Source organism: Hemicordylus capensis, chromosome 2 (assembly GCF_027244095.1).
Source record: "Hemicordylus capensis ecotype Gifberg chromosome 2, rHemCap1.1.pri, whole genome shotgun sequence".
In the NCBI taxonomy this organism is placed as follows: domain Eukaryota; kingdom Metazoa; phylum Chordata; class Lepidosauria; order Squamata; family Cordylidae; genus Hemicordylus; species Hemicordylus capensis.
In genome coordinates this window covers 385,117,817-385,131,989 of record NC_069658.1, presented here as the reverse complement: position 1 = coordinate 385,131,989, position 14,173 = coordinate 385,117,817, and the positions used below count along the sequence as shown (strand labels likewise).

Below are 14,173 nucleotides of genomic sequence, written 5' to 3'. Positions count from 1 at the left end.
GTTGTACTGTATATACTGAATATCTGAATCCTGGCTGACATGCTGCGGAATCCAACACTGGGGTTTCTGACCCTCTGGGGCTGCTGTGCACGAGAAGGGCAGTCTTTGTGGTGTTGCAGAGGCTCCGGTGGGCACAGTTGTAAAACAACCTGAAACATGGTGCAGGCACGTCTGCAGCCTTACTTCCATTGTTTCCCATGCAAGTACCATGATGCAGCTGAACTGCCCATGGGCTGCTTTAGGTCATTGCGCAGCTGCCCATCTCTGCAACACTGCTGGGGCTACCTTTCACACGTGTAGCAGCCCTGGTGGGCTGGAAACACCAGAGTTGGATTGAGCAGCATGTTGGCCACTGGGTGTTAAATTGTTCTTCAAAGCATTCTACAGCGGCTTCCATACTGCACAGTGTGCCCCCCAAGGAAGGGGGAAGCATGCACATGGTTGGTTTCTGCAGCAGCTGAGGGCCTCTACCTACTGCTAGCGGTGATAGGGCTGTTGCGTGTGCAGTAAGCCATGTGGCTTTGCTCTTACACTGCTCCTGTGATTATCTCCAATGGCAGGAGTGGCACAAGAGCAAAGATACACAGTTAATGCGCACACAGCAGCCTCCATCCCTGCAAGTAGTGGGGATGGGTTATTAGGTGCTGGTGCTACTACTACTAGATATTTATATACTGCTTTTCAACAGGTGCTGCAGAAACCATGTCCATGCATTCTCCTTCCATGGATGGCATGCTGTGTGCTATATGAACAGTAACTTCAAACTTGGTCAATACAACATGGAAACAATAAGGAAGTTCCTTGTGAAGGAAGATGATGACCAGTTTATGCATTTCCTGGATGGGAACATTTCAGGCTACAAGTGGAGGGATGGATGTTCAAATGCACCTCCATGAAAAACACTTCCTGCACATTTGAGATTAGTACATCAGATTCAGGGGAGAAGTGTTCAACATCTCTTTTTCCGTAACATGCTGTTTGCAATGTTCAGGAAGTTCCTTACAGGGGAGCGGAGCATTCAGACATGCAGCCCCTCTTATCTACAGCTAGAAGTGGCCCAGGAAGACATAACCCAGGAAAATCTTTAACTCTTGATTGTATTAACTGACCCCAACATCACTATCATGAGGGAAGATGTGGTAATGTTGAAAGCAGCCTGGGAAAGACTAATAGCAGGACTAGACTCAAGACACCGGCTAGACTCTAACATGGCTAGGCATTTACAGCATAGCTCAGTAACATCCCAGTATCTAGTGGGGCATTATTATCCACGGGCCACCAACATGGGATGAGAAAACTTCAGCCAGGACTTGCATGCCAGTGCAATGCTCAGGCTGTATCTGCACTGCTGCAGTTCTCTTTGGGGGGCAGAAGAGCTTCAGGTGGCTCTTTAGGGCCCACCATATTACAGGCTCTGCCAATATCTTCCCATGGAAGGAGACGCAGGGCTCAGTGGCAGGAAGCCTCCCCTCCCTCTGTTCAAATGAATATCCCACCCTACACCAGGCTTTCCTTTGCACTATGTTGCAGGTTTCCCTCTCAGACATAAATTATCTGCAGTGTTGTGCCATCTCTCAATGGGATTCGAGATTTCACAGATAAAGAAGATGGGAAAGCAGTGGCATGTACATGTAAATAGTTGCACAGAAGGAAGGAAGCAACGGCAAAGTCCATAATTTATTTATTTATCTATCTATCAAATTTGTACACCGCCTCAAACTTCTGTCTCTGGGTGGTTAACAATAGCATAAAACAAGTTAAAAACATATACAAAAACTAAAAACAATTTAACAATTTAAAAATAAACCAGAAATTAAAACCTAAAAATTTAGGAAGCTGAGAAAGCTTGGGCAAAAAGATTGGTTTTCAAGTGTTTTTTGAAAATTGCCAGAGTTGGGGAGGATTGTATCTCAGCAGGGGGCGCATTCCACAATCTCGGGGTAGCGACTGAGAAGGCCTGTCTCTGTGTAGACGGCCCAGTCTTGCTGCCTCTCTCACTTTAAAGCCATGTTTGGCTTTTGAGCAACATGCATCAATTCAGCCTTGCACTTTTCTTTCTAGGATTGAATGAGCTTTGTTTGCATTAGGCTGGTGTTTGTTTTCTCCCACAGAGTTCTCCAGTGGAGTTTTGCTGTGTCTCTCATGAGGGGTTGGCTTCTGCCTTTCTGTCCTCAATCAAGCATTTAATTCATACACTGAATATTCTAGAAAGGGTCACAGGGAGCCTCACAGCACACACGAATGGCATAAAGCCTGGGATGACCATTCAAAAGAGAGATAGCACATAAGTGAATCATAACAGAGCATCCTGACTGGTAGAGACACAGGCACACAGCAGTACTTGCTGTGTAAAATAATAATAATAATAATAAAGGAGCCCAGACAACCTCATGCTCATCTGCAGACATCATGGCACCTCAATTCCTTTATGGACTGATTTCAAAACTGACCTCAGCATCAAATCACTCCATAGACCTCTTCCAGCTGACATCCAAGAGCCAGAGTATAATTCTCATTTATGCTAAAGCTTTCCTAAGCCATTCAAAAACTTTAAAGGGGGGAGGGGGTGTAAATGTAATCCACAGCTCCCCAAAGGGGAGCACAAGCAGTCTGAAGGCATATAGTGATTCATTCATACAACAGATAATTTACTTTCCTTCTTTGCAGATGAAAGTGGCTATACAAAGAGTAAACGTTTTCAGCAAAAGTTGACATTGAATTAAAATCAGCAATGTATATTAATACCAAATTTGTAAATTAAAGTAGTAACAGGAAGAAAGGGATTTTTTTTTTTTTTGGCTAAAATGATTGCAATTATTCTTTTCATTAGCAGACACAAAATAAAACCAACAATCTGTTCTATAAAGCTATATTAAGGCTCTGTATGGTTTTAGAACTCAGTTGACACATCAGTCAATCAATCAGTAAAAAGTAAGAAATGGAAAAATGTTACTTGGTTGCAAACACCAAAGAAAAGGTTGAAATAAATAAATAATGGAATCATTTCAATTGACAAAGCATGTTACAGTTCTTATATATCATCACAACAGCCCTCTGAGGAAGGTTCAGATGAAAAATAGCAACTTTTTCAAACCCACCGAAAGAACCATAATGCCCCTACATGCTCTGTCTATAGTATCACACAGGTCTCCATCTTTACTCTGTAACATTGGTACATGATACATTTTGCCAGGGTCATCATGGGACTCATGGCCCACCTTTTGAATATAGGTGCACCTTGGGAAATGGCTTATTTCAAAGTAGACTTATTTGGAGCAATGCTCATATATCAGTGTAAGCAATGGGTGGAGCACACAAACTGTACACGTGTAGGCTTTGCACGTGTATGGGAAATATACAGTTTAGTAAGCATGCACAGTTTGAGGATGGGGCTTGTTCATGCAATTCCTTCCTTCCACCATGCACTGGGGTGTGCACAAAACCACCTGGTCTGGTTTGGTTCAAGTTCGAACTGGACCCAAACTGGATCAGTTTTGTTGTGCCCCCTTCAACCCCCCCCCCTCCTGTTTGGCGTGGGTTTGTCAGGACTATTATTTAAACTTACCCCCTGGTCTATTTACCTCCTGGTCTAATGGTCTATTTTTTAAGCTTACCCCTCTGGGGGCTTCTTCAAGGTGGTGGTGTGGTGTCTGTGGGGGTTCCCCCTCCCCCCAGACACACAGAGTCCACCTGCGCAGGGTCATGACCCAGCAGCACAGGGTCCAACTGCACAGGTGCAGCAGCCTCCAAAATGGACCAGCCTATTTTTTTTAAAATGAGGAATGTCAGCTGGGGAGGAGGAACCTCTGCAGACACTCCCCTCCACCTGCCACCTTGGAGAAGTCATCAGAGGGAGTAAGTTTAAAAGATAATTTTTAAAATTTTTATTTTTTACAAAAAGGCTTGATGAACCCCTGAACTAGGGAGGTGTTCGGTTCGGGGTAAAGCCGGTTCAATGTCTAACAGGTTTGGATTTGAGCCTGTTTGCACATCCCTACCATGCACATTCACAATATGTGCAATGATCATATAAATTGGGCTGTTGGCCTTGAGCTCCTCCTGTGTTAATGGAAAACCACCCTCAAGAATTCAGCTCTTGCCTGAAAGGTTTAGGATGTCCCAGGTGTTCTCCTAGCAGCATGACTCCTCTTTCCTGGGAGCTCCCTCCATATGGTCCCTCTGTCATCCCTTGCATAAAATATGATTCATTTTTTAAATCCTGAAACATTTTAATCCTTTAAGGATTTTATGCATGATCAAAGCTTTTTAATCAAATCTCTGCCTGAAGTGTCCCCCGCCCAAATTTGACATGTTGAAATTCATCTGACCCACATGCTAACTATACATTATTTAGCCTTACATGTTCTGCTTGTCCATTCTGTCCCAGCCCTGAATCCTGATGTGGTCAAGAGTTTAATACAAACTCTTGGCAATTCCTGAACCTTGACTGTGCAAATGCATGCCCAACTCCCAAATGAGTGTCACAACACTATATAATGGACACAGCTTTCTTTTTGGGAAAATTCTCCGCTCGTCTTGAGTGAGTTACTGCTTGCTGGTTTTCTCTCCTGCATCTCTTCATTAAATTCCAAATATCTCTGCTAAAATGCTGATGTTTACTCCAGCACTCTGAACATGTCACCGTTCTCTAGAATTCTAGACATTCTCTAGAATTATCCACTTGGTGAGGACAACTTTGCATATGGAGCCCCATGAGGGGAGTTTCTTGGGGTGATTTGGAGGAGAACATCAGCAGAGAAAATACTGTGCCCCCTCCATCCTCATGCCATTTCAAGTTGTCCCCTCCTGAAGCTGCTTGTCCTTAGAAAAACTGGTGACCACTGGGAATTTGTTACACATATTTGCATGTAACATTCATTCATTCATTCATTCCATTTCTATACCGCCCTTCCAAAAATGGCTCAGGGTGGTTTACACAGAGAAATAATAAATAAATAGGATGGATCTCTGTCCCCAAAGGGCTCAAAATCTAAAAAGAAACATAAGAGAGACACCAGCAACAGTCACTGGAAGTACTGTGCGGGGGGTGGATAGGGCCAGTTACTCTTCCCCTGCTAAATAAAGAGAATCACCACATTAAAAGGTGCCTCTTTGCCAACATGTAGTAGGGATGTGCACAAATCAATTTTTGATTCAATTTGTGCCCAAAACAAATCACCCCTGATTTGTCTTTTATCCAAATCTACCCCCACCCCCCAAATCACCCCAGATTCAATTTGTATTTGCTTTGATTCGATTTGGATTTGGACCAATTCAAACCACTTAACAAGGTCCTGGGAGCACCAAATTTAGCTGGTGGGTAGGTCCCCATGAGTTCTACCTACCATCCAAATTTAAAGGCAATGAGACACTTGGTTGATTTTTTAAATGATTTTATTTTAGTTTTTACTGATTTTGAACATTTCTGCCATAGAAAATAATTGGGATTCGAAGTTGCCATATCCTAACCCTAAAACAGATCCCCAGCTTTCATTTTTTAAAAAGCTAAGCTCTAGCCCTTGTAGAAGTGCAGTTATGGAGCAAAATGTGCAATCATTATTTTTCAAGTGTTTGGATTATTTGGTGTATAATAACTTTTCCTCATAATGAATCCCTAGGAGGATTCATTACACACCTTCATTTTGATTGTCTTTGGACAGTGCCAACTGTCAACTGCCATTTGCCAACTACACCCCTACCACCACCTGCAAGGCAGTGGAGTACTCATTTTAATTTTTAGGAATATTGAAATGTTTAAATTCTTTGGTGTCTAAAAACTTTTCCTCATAATGAATCCCTATTAGGGTTCATTATACGTCTTCATTTCTTCTGTTAATTTTGACTATCATTGGACAGTGCCAGCTGTCAACTACCATGTGTCAACTACCCCCACCCCCACCCCACACACACAGTACACTGGGGTACTCAGTTTTTTTTTTTTTTAAGGTATTTTTGAAGTGCTTAGATTCTTTGTTGTCTTCATTACATACCTTCATTTCTTCTGTTCATTTTGACCCACACTGCTTTGCAGATGGGGGTGGGTAATTAGTGGCAACTACCCGACAGCCCACAGCCCACAAGCCACTGGGTACTCAGTTTATATTTTAGGAATTTTTGAGGTGTTTAGTCTGGTGTGTAATGAATCCTTATAGGGATTCATTATGAGGAAAGAGCCTAAACACTTGGGGGGGAAATCCTAGAACATAAATATACTCTATTCTTGCTGAGTTTTTATTAAAAAAATATATGACATTCCAAGTAGGAGGAAAGAAATGAATGGTTGGTGTTTCATCTCCTGTAAGGTAATACAGAAAAGAGAATGAGAACCTCCATGAAGGAAGGAAAGAGGGAAACTCAGAGGTTGTTCACACAACTAAACAAGGAAGCACTTAGGGGAAGGCAGGATCCTACCTAGCTTCCTCCATGCGTTCAGCACCCTTTTGGTGCTCTGCTGCTCACATGTCCACAGGAATGGCGTGGTGGTGAATGCCTGAAGTGGGATCAGGAGGAGGAAGTCCTCCCGCATCCCACAATGCACAGTGCAGGCAGTGGAGAGGCAGCCCTTGCCAATGCAGCAGGACTTCTTTCCAAGTCCACGCTGCACTTAGAACTCTATAACTGCCACTCCCGGCAGCCATTTCCAGAACCCCAGTGCTACAGAGGAGCAGAAAGTGAGGTAGGACAGATTCCTTTCCCCTCCTACCTTGCGTTTTGCCCCAGTAGCAGATCTGGGCTACCTGGGTCTGTAGCAGCTACGTCAGGAGGCTTCTTAGTCTCCCAGATGACACGAACATTCCTTCTAACCTACCTTGTGGTAGTCAATTGAGTAGAAGGTTCACAGTTGCATCTTCTCTTGCTGTTTTTGACCTTCTAAAGGTACAGGCATGATCTTCAGTTTGACAACTGGCATCACAAATGGGAGAATGCAGTTTCCTCTCCAGCTGTCTTGGTGTAGACAGATGCAAGCAGTTCATGATCAGTCCCAGGCCCGTTTGGGCATGTGCCCAAAAGCATGAACTAGGAAAGTGAGTCATCAAAGTCATCATGTTTCAATTAATATGGGCTTTATAATTTGGCAGGGTCCTGAATGGGTGGTCATTGTTGAAAGCTCTGGTATCAAATTGACATAACTCTCCTTCTCCAAACTGTGATGTGAATTCATCAGAACGTAGGCCTTGACTTGAATAAACATGCTTCGGATCTCCTGATCTGCAAGCATAAATGATTGCTTGAGAGTGAACCACAGATCCTGTGACTAATGTAAGACTTGGTGTTACGTTTTGTACCAACAGCTTTGAAAGGGAAATTTGCAGCTGGGCTGATAGAAAGCTGCTTTATGCATCTGGGTCGGCCTCCTTGTTTTTCAGGTAGGTTATAGTAGACTCTATGTGTTATAAATGGCAGCAATGCCTTCTCATATAAAACCATATGAAAGCCCTTCACTGTTCCTGTGGATTTAATTTTCCCATTCAGAGCCTGCCGAGAACAAGCGCATGGAAATTTTTAATTAAACAGTGGAATGGATTCTTTTCTAATAGAGCCAAGAGGTTTGCTGGGTTGTTTGAGAAACACCGCACATACAGGACAGAAAGGTGAGCATGCCTGTGAACTTGGAGGTGCTGGTTTTAAAAGCGTGGGGGAATCGGCCCTTTGCAAGCTCTGCTGAAATGACTGGGAACAATCTTGAGGAGCTCCAATTCATTCCATTGTGGTCTGTGCAGGAAAACTCTCCAGGGGCCTAAAAGGTCCCCTTTCTTCTTGGCTCCCATCCCATATCCTCAGAGTAAAACATAGTAAGAAAAGCACTGTGGGGGCAACAGGGAAAACAGGACATCTGTTTCATCTCCTGACCAAAACACTCAAGACACAATCCTGTTAAAGTATATTTCTGGTTCACCTCACCCAGATCATTTTCAACAGGCTGCTGTGGTTGTTTTCTGCCAGAATACGATAGGCAACTTAGCAATTTTATAGAATACACCCATGCATATTAACTGTATTAATAACCTTATGGTAACCTAATGGCTACATTTGGCAGACCATTATCAATAGTGAGTTCATGCTAACTCACCTTACTGCTGCTGCTCCCAAAGGTGGGATAAGAAACTTGATTAGCACAATATTGGGCTGTATGAGCTACAGGAACTGAAGAATAGAAAATATCAATCTTTTTGTTTATAGCCTTACGGTGGATTTATATTGCATTTGATGTGGTTTGTATTATAAGAGCATTATGGGTACATTTTTGTAGATATACAAAATTCTGAAGGTCTGAAAAGAATAAGTGTGAATCATTGCTTGCATATAATGTATGTTACTGTTTTGTTTTACCATTGACACTGAGACCTAACCTTTTCTCTCACATGACTGAGTGATCCCTAAGAATGGTACAGCAATATGAATGAGGAAGGGTGGAAGGGAGGAGGATTTCTGTATGTTGCGGGGGGAGTGGATCTAGAAACTATACCAGGGTGAACACAACCAGGCAATGCTTTCAGGGAGATGACAAGAGCAGCAATATGAATTAATGCTCCCATAGGTATTAAGGAGGGCTTTTAGAAATATAGCAAAGAAGGGAAAATTGCAAGGCAGAAAGTGACTCTATCAATAAATAAAGAGCAGATTAGATGAATAGTGACTCTAGAATGACTGAACTGATGAAGTGCATTTAAAGAAATATTTTGTAACTAAGCAAAGTAAGGGCAGGAAAAGGTTCTGTAAAGACTCCCTTTTCAACTAGGGCTATGTCACTCATACTTATCACAAAGCACACTCACAAAGCATGTTGCTATTACAATGGCTTTACTCTTTATTGGGGATAGAATGCTGGTTATTACCTTTGGTTTGGGCTCAGGGTCTCTAAAGGACCTCTTGCTGCTCCATAAATCTACCCAACTGCTGAGATCATGGGGAGAGGCTCTTTGTCACCTCCCACCACTGCCTGAGATGAGTATATACTCTGCCAAAGCAAGCACTACTCTCTGAGATTAGACTGGTAGATGGAGATGCAGGATGGTGCCTCCCTGGTAGTGGCCCCAAGGCTCTGGAACTCCTGCCTTTGGGAGACCCATCTGTCCCTTTACGATCCCTTTTAAACAAGTTTTTAACGTTGCTTCACTGTTTCTCGACTGGTGTATTTCCGTATAGCTGTCTTTAGAAACTGATAGTTTTAATTTTACATTTTTGGTGTTGTTATGACCAAGCCACCTAATGGCACAGTGGGGAAGTAACTAGCCTAGGGAGCAAAAGGTTGCTGGTTCGAATCCCTCCTGGTATGTTTCCCAGACATTGGGCAGCAGCAATATAGGAAGATGCTGAAAGGCATCATGTTATACTGTGCGGGAGGAGACAACGGTAAACTCCTCCTGGATTCTACCAAAGACAACCACATGGCTCTGTGGTTGCCAGGAGTCGACACCGACTTGACAACACAACAACTTTTATTATTTATATAGCACACAACACTAACTGTTTGTAAGCCACTTTGAGGGCTTTTCTCAGGGCATAAAAGAAGCATTTAACTGCTACGATAAATAAAAGCTAAAGGTGTGATTTCCAAAGACATCACTGCTCGTGCCAATACTGCTCTTGAACTGGCAGTTACGGACTGTTCTGGGCCTTACTATGGCCGGGGGAGAACCTCCTAGCTTGTTAAGCTGCTGGATGACGCATGGAACGATCATGCTTATGCATGGAAATTTAGAAAGTGTCAAGAAAACCCCTTGCCTGTTGCAAAACAGTACTCCACATACAGCGCTGCAAGGAGAGAGGAAATGCATGGCTCTGTGTGCTACAGAAGAATCTTTGAATTATAAACTGGCAGGACTGTCAGCAAAGGAACTTCTCTCCCTGTCACTGAATTAAAGCATTCAGCTATTTTCAGCCTCTTACGTTTCTTACAAAAAGGTTGAGCCAAGGAAAGCCAGTGCTAATCGGTCAAAAGTACTGCAAATGTTTTGAAATGCCATGTGGATTCAGGGAAGGTCCAAATTTTGGGTAGACATGAATGATTGTGTGTAGATATAAATATTTTTTTCCCCAGCTCAGCTTCTGGCTCCCATCCAGCACACTACAAATTCATCAAAAAATGAATGGACTAGTGTGTTAACAAGAGCCTGATGGATGAAGAAAACTGCCCTAAAGGGGCACCCTTGAAAAATGGAACCTTCAGGAGGACTTGGGCTGTTCACAACAGGCTGCAAGAGTGCAAACAACAGAAATATGATGATTTATACTAAAGCTTTCTTATGCCATTCTGTTAGTGAGAGGGGCACTTGAGGGAGTGTTCACTAGTCCTCCTCCATTAACCTCCCCCCCCCCGCCCAGTCCTCCTCCATTTTGTGCAATGCATTTCTACCCAGAGAATTCACAGTATCTTTATTTTCTAGTATCTTTTCTTCCCTTGGCTTTTGCAAAAGAAATTACTACTTTTTTGGAAGATTCATAAGAAAGTCCGAGTGTAAGGAATTCATTCTCAGAATTCATTCTCAGATTCATTCTCTGCTGGTGGCAGAGGAAATGTGAAATGCTCCTGAGAAATGTCACTCATCTTACTGAAATCCCAAGATGCTTTCAAATTCACTTAAAATTCTACTGTAGTCAAAATCTAGTGACATCCTAAGGATCTTTGGAACCAGATCCTTGCTAGTTGCAGTGAAATTTATTTATTTATTACATTTATATCCTGCTCCTCCTGCAAGGGGCCCAGAGCGGTGTACATGGTTATGATGTTTATTCTCTCAACAACCTTATTAAGCGTCCCTCAAAAAATTCCCCAGATGTTTTGCCTGAAGGAAAACATCCAAATTTGTCCCACATATCATCTTAGGTGACACACCCTAGAGATGCACAAAATCACCCTGATAAATGTTGTTAGTCTTATTACAGACCTCAACACATTTTCTTTGGCTCTAGGAGCCAGTCTGGCATTTAGGTTCCAGACTGCCATCCATTCCACAGGGGGCAGGGCAGGCAGACTTGCCCCTGGCCTCCAGCAATGCCCTCCACTTCATGGGAGGGCAGACTCACCCCCAGCAATGCTCTCAGCTCCATGGGGGAGACTCACCATCTTGCTTGCTCACTTGTCCTCCTGGTTTGTTTGATTTATATACCGCTATTCCAAAAATGGCTCAGGGCTGGTTGCATCCTTGTGGCTCAGGCACACAACTAGGAGAAGGGAGCAAACTACCCATGATTTGCTTGACCACTCCTTCTGGTTGTGTCAGTCCATCAGCTGGCTCAGGTATACACTTGAATTTCCAGGCACTGTGGTGAGCTGGCGCACCTGAGGATTGTCCAGCTCTGTCTTACTGATGCTCTTTTGACGTAACTCAACGTTTCTTAAATGTTTTCATCTACAGCAAGGAGTCTTGTGGCACCACAAATTTGTTGTAGCACAAAGGACTCTTTGCTGTTTCCCCTGAACAGATTAACAAAGCTATCACACTGGAAGATGTCACCTGAGAAGAGGTTGCCCAACTTGCTTTGAATTTTACTTTATGCAACTGTATATTGATAGGCATAAGGCCTATCTAGTCCAGCATCATGTTTCCCACAGTGACCCACCTGATGCCTCTGGGGAGCCCAAAGGCAAGAGCATGCCCTCTTTCTTGCTGTTGCTCCCCTGCAACTGGTATTCAGAGACATCTTGCCTCTGAGGCTGGAGGTGGCCTATAGCCACCAGACTAGTAGCCACTGAAAGACCTGTCCTCCATGAATTTGTCTAAACCCCTTTTAAAGCCATCCAAGCTAGTGACTATCACTACATCCCATGGCAGAGAATTCTAACAATTTTTTAACCTTTTTCCAAAATCCCCCATATAATTTTATATGGTTAAAATTTTATTTAAAATTGCCCACTTGCCTAACCCTTTTAAAGCCATCCAAGCTAGTGACTATCACTACATCCCATGGCAGAGAATTCTAACAATTTTTTAACCTTTTTCCAAAATCCCCCATATAATTTTATATGGTTAAAATTTTATTTAAAATTGCCCACTTGCCCATTTCATTTGTGGGTTGGGTGGTAAGTAGCACCCATCTTGCCCTACCACACAACCTACTCTAGGAGCTAACCATGGGGAACAATGGGGTGTTTCATGTTTCCCCATTGTTCCCTACAACCAGAACAAGCTGCACTCACAGAGTGCATGCACACAAGTTTTGCAATGCATTTTGCAACATTGCCTTGAAAAACACTGCAGAAGAACACAGTAAAAGGGAATCTGTCCCTCCCAACAAAGAACACAAATTTCAAACACAGTTCAAAAATGGCAAAAAAAGAATCACTAACCCAGAATCCACTGCCAGCCATTGTGCCTACACTGCAATAACATCATTGGCACAAGTTGCTCTCTCTCACACACAATTATAACTCCATCCTGACTTTCCAGCATTGCAACAACTGCCACAGCAGCACCCTTAGCCATAAGCTCAACTAGAGCAACTTCATACACATTTTTTGACTGAGTACAACACTTTGCAATGCAGACTATCGAGCAGACTAGAGCAGTGAGGGAAGTACAAGTTATTCTCAAGGCCAGACATGGAGCTCATCACAGCAATTACCAAGAAATATCTCTCTCTCACACACACACAACCAGCCACTGTTCATTTTTCACCAGAACACTATCTCATGAAAAAAACAAACCAAAACTCAGGGAAGGCAGGCACCAAAGTTCTGCCTTTGTCAATGTGAGATCTAGCAAAACCAGATAATTATAGTAGCAATAGCACAGCATATTATACTCAGTGCTGAGAATAGAAAACCACAAAATCAAACCTTTTTTCCTCCTCTCCTGATGCATCCTCTTCTTCAAGAGAAGCACACTATAATGGCTCTTTCTGCCTCCCAGTTCCTTTGAATACATTCGAAATTCCCTCCTTTTGTGTTCCCCCTCCCTCCTCCCTTCCTACACCAATGGGGGCACAGTTGCCCATGACAACACTTTATTTGTATGATAAAAAGCCAACCAAGAAGCAAGGAGATCGCAAGCCAACCAGAAGCCAATACTAGAAGCCAATACCAGAAAACCAATCAGCAAGGGACATACAGACCTCCAAAATGGCACTTGGAACATCAAAACATTTCAACTGAAATGGGGTTCTGCTCCAAGCTTGAAACATGTCCTTTGTTTAAAGAGTGTTCTGTTCAAGCTCAAAATACTCAAAACAGCCCGTTTCGCATTGAAATGTTCTGCACATCCTACACTGTAGCCTTGCATTATAAGGAAGGTGCTCCAGGCCCCTGATCATCTTGGCTGTCCGCTTCTGCACCTTTTCCCGTTCTACAATGTCCTGAATGAAGGACTTTTTGAACAACAAAAAATATATATTTCTAAGGCAACACTATAGTTATTTCATTCATTATGCCAGTTGTCATAGCAATGGTTGTGTACAGATTCTACTGTCAAAACCTGCTTTTTAAATTGCAATCTTCCAACACTTTACTCTGGAATAGTCACATAGGTTTCAGTGGAAGCCTTTGGGAGCAAGTCACTGGCTTTTTCCCATGCTGAAAATGCCATTTTAGCAACCACTGTCTTTGAAAATATGCCTTCCTGAACTACAATAGACGTCTCAGCTGCCTGACACAACATGTGTTCCATTCTTTAGTCATAGTGTCTACAGAATAAGAGAGGCATTATTTATTATTATTTATGTATTACATTTATAAACCGCCCCATCCAAAGGCTCTGAGCAGTATACAACAACTTTTAAAAGACATAAAAACACACAGTTCAAAACACAGTGCTAAAAACAATATAAAAACAATTCAAAAACAATTAAAACCATTTAAAACCAATTAAAATACTTAAAAAAATATTTTACAAACCTTGGAAGACCAGGCCAAACAAGTAAGTTTTTAAGGCTCTCTTAAAGGCCGACAGTGATATAGGCATAATGAAGAAAGTGTGTGTGAATGATGTTCTTAGGGTCTCCCTTGGCTTGGTGTCATTTATTCATACTCCTTGACCAGAAAGCTTTACCTAATAGTTTCTTGCTTTCTTCTGTATTAACAGGCCTGTTTAATTATCTTCTGGGACCTTTGGTAGTGTTCCTATTACATCATGATTTAATCACCAAATCAAACATTAAATCATTTAGAGCACAACATTGGAGTGGGGAGGAGGGAGGGAGAAGCTACTCCATCCATAGTGATAGGAAAGTTGTA

General features: G+C 42.6%; 1 long non-coding RNA gene across 1 annotated transcript; it reads left to right on the top strand.

The window, feature by feature from the left end:
* The first annotated feature begins 6,618 nt into the window (after positions 1-6,618).
* On the top strand, positions 6,619-7,663 carry LOC128347935 (uncharacterized). Its single transcript, XR_008317842.1, has 4 exons — positions 6,619-6,676; positions 6,877-7,025; positions 7,293-7,367; positions 7,474-7,663. It is a non-coding gene; the product is annotated as an uncharacterized LOC128347935 (long non-coding RNA).
* The last annotated feature ends 6,510 nt before the right edge of the window (positions 7,664-14,173 follow it).